General features: G+C 40.3%; 1 pseudogene; it reads right to left on the bottom strand.

Moving 5' to 3' along the window:
- Positions 1–775: 775 nt before the first annotated feature.
- On the bottom strand, positions 776–1715 carry LOC127040919 (olfactory receptor 4D9-like; annotated as a pseudogene).
- Between the last annotated feature and the right edge of the window lie 909 nt (positions 1716–2624).

The following is a 2624-nucleotide window of genomic DNA, read 5'->3' as shown; positions in this document are numbered from 1 at the left end:
GAAGACCTCAAACTGCAGAGAATCCTCCAGCAAGTGATCCATGCCCCATGCTGCAGAGGATGGCGAAAAACCTCCAGGGCCTCTGCCAATCTGCCCCAGAGGAAAATTCCTTCCCGATCCCAAATATGGTAATCAGTTAAACCCTGAGCATGTGGGCAAGACTCATCAGCCAGCACCCAGGAAAGAATTCTCTGTAGTAACTCAGAACCCATCCCATCTAACATCCCATCACAGACCACTGGGCATATTTACCTGCTGATAATCAAATATCAATTGCCAAATGAATTGCCAAAATTAGGCTATCCCATCATACCATCCCCTCCATAAACTTATCAGGCTTAGTCTTAAAGCCAGATATGTCTTTTGCCCCCACTACTCTCCTTGGAAGGCTGTTCCAGAACTTTCCTCCTCAGATGGTTAGAAACCTTCATCTAATTTCAGGTCTAAAGCTTTGAGCAGGAGGTTGAACTAGATGATTGGCCCTGAGCAGTGGGTTAGACTAGATGATCTACTGAGGTCCCTTCCAACCCTGATAGTCTGTGATTCTATGATTCTATGAATTGGGGTCAAGTAAAGTACATATTGAATCATTTCTATGTTTGGAGTTTGGACATAATGAGTACAAAGTTCGTGCTAAGAGGTTGACCAACACAATTTTTTTACATGTCAAAAATAGGGATTAAAGATATAGATTGTTAAAACTCTAACAGAAAGTTCATTTTTAAGACAATAATAACAATTGAAAAAAAAAGATAATTCAAGATACATTCTGACTTTATAGTTTCTTCCCTGAGGACAGGATTCTGCTCATCAGTCTCCTGATGGCCTTTTTCATCTCAGCGTTTCTCAGCGTGTAGATCATTGGGTTCAGCATTGGGGTGATTACAGTGTAAATGATTGAAGCCAACTTGTTCATGGGCAATTTCCAGAAGGGCCTAGCATAGATGAAGATGCGGGGTATGAATTGTAAACACACAATTGTGATCTGGGATCCACAGGTAGACAGAGCTTTGTGCTTCCCATCTGTAACATGTATCTTTAGCTTGACAAAGATGATGGTGTACGAAATGAGCAGGATGATGAACATTACTATGACAAACATCCCACCATTGGAAACTATCAGCAGCTCGACCAAGTAGGTGTCCGTGCAGGCCAATTTGATGACTTGTGGGATATTACAGTAGAAATTGTCCAAGATGTTTGGACCACAGAAAGCCAACTGGAGGATCAATGCAATCTGAACAGCAGTGAGCCAATCTACCCAGCCATGCCCCGGCCACCAGCCCCATGCACACACCATCGTTCATGATAGGCAAGTAACACAGTGGTTTATAGATGGCTATATACCGATCAGCAGCCATCATCACAAGGGCTACAGTCATAGCATCAGTGAAGATGTGGAAGAAGAACATCTAGAGGATGCACTCATTGAACAAGATGGTTCTGTGCTGGGAGAGAAGACCCAACAGCAATTCTGGAGCATTGACTGATGAGTCACTAACATCTAGGAAAGCCAAGCTGGCCAGTAAGAAGTACATGGGGGTGTGGAGCCAGCGGCTGGTGATCACAGTGGTGATGATGGTGAAGTTTCCCATCCAGGTTGTCAAGTAGATTATGAAGAAAACAACGAAGATGCATTGCTGCAGCTCAGCAATCTGGATGAGGACCAAGGGGACAAATTCTGTTACTGTGGAGCTGAGGTTCTGCTGTTCCATTTACTAGCTTCAAAACATGTCTAGAGAGGCAACTGTAATAATTAGTATGAAAAAGTTCTTATTATTCCCTTCTTGAATTATTAGTATTAAGTCAATATTAGTGCCTCTTGACAGACATTTTGCTTAATAATTATCTTAGTTTACTAAATTCAGTCACACTCAGTGCAGGTCATCCCTGCTACAGCAGACCCTATGAACTACACCAGTTGTCATGTTGAGTTTTGGGATCATTGGGAGTGAAAAGGAGCAGCCTACCTATGAAATCAAGCCTTTGTCTAACTGTTAGAATAGAAATATTCAAGTTTGTCTGGCCTACACTTTAAGAATTTACGTATATTCTTATCACTTAACTAGTTATAGAGATATTAAAGAAAGAATCAAAATCATTGTCTATCAGCGTAAGGGACTTCTCTCACTGTGACAGTCTGAGGTCTTGTTTAGTCATATTGAAATAAGGCAACCTGGGGCTGTTAGGAAGGTGATCCGATCTATTACTTCCAGAGAAAGGAAAGAGCCGAAAACATATAAAAGGAAATTTAGTTTGATAGTTTTCTGTCTGGTAAGAGCTCACTTATCAATAGACACAGCTGGAGAACCCTTATATCTGTATAGATGTAGTTGTGAAATCCTCACTTCTGTATTGTTTTGTATGTTTATTTGCATGGTCTCTATCTGGTTCTATGATTGTTTCTGTCTGCTGTTTAATTAATTTTGCTGGGTGTAAACTAATTAAGGTGGTGGGATATAATTTGTTAAATAACCATGTTACAATATGTTAGGATTGGTTAGGTAAATTTTAGTAGAATGATTGGTTAAGGTATAGCTAAAAATATTACTATATAAATTAGAGGCTAACAAGAAGTAAGCTGGGATTCGAAAATAAGGAAAAAGGAACTTGGATTTAAGCTT

The sequence above is a fragment of the Gopherus flavomarginatus genome (assembly GCF_025201925.1).
Source record: "Gopherus flavomarginatus isolate rGopFla2 chromosome 11 unlocalized genomic scaffold, rGopFla2.mat.asm SUPER_11_unloc_1, whole genome shotgun sequence".
Lineage (NCBI taxonomy): Eukaryota > Metazoa > Chordata > Testudines > Testudinidae > Gopherus > Gopherus flavomarginatus.
This window is presented reverse-complemented; position numbering and strand designations above follow the sequence as displayed.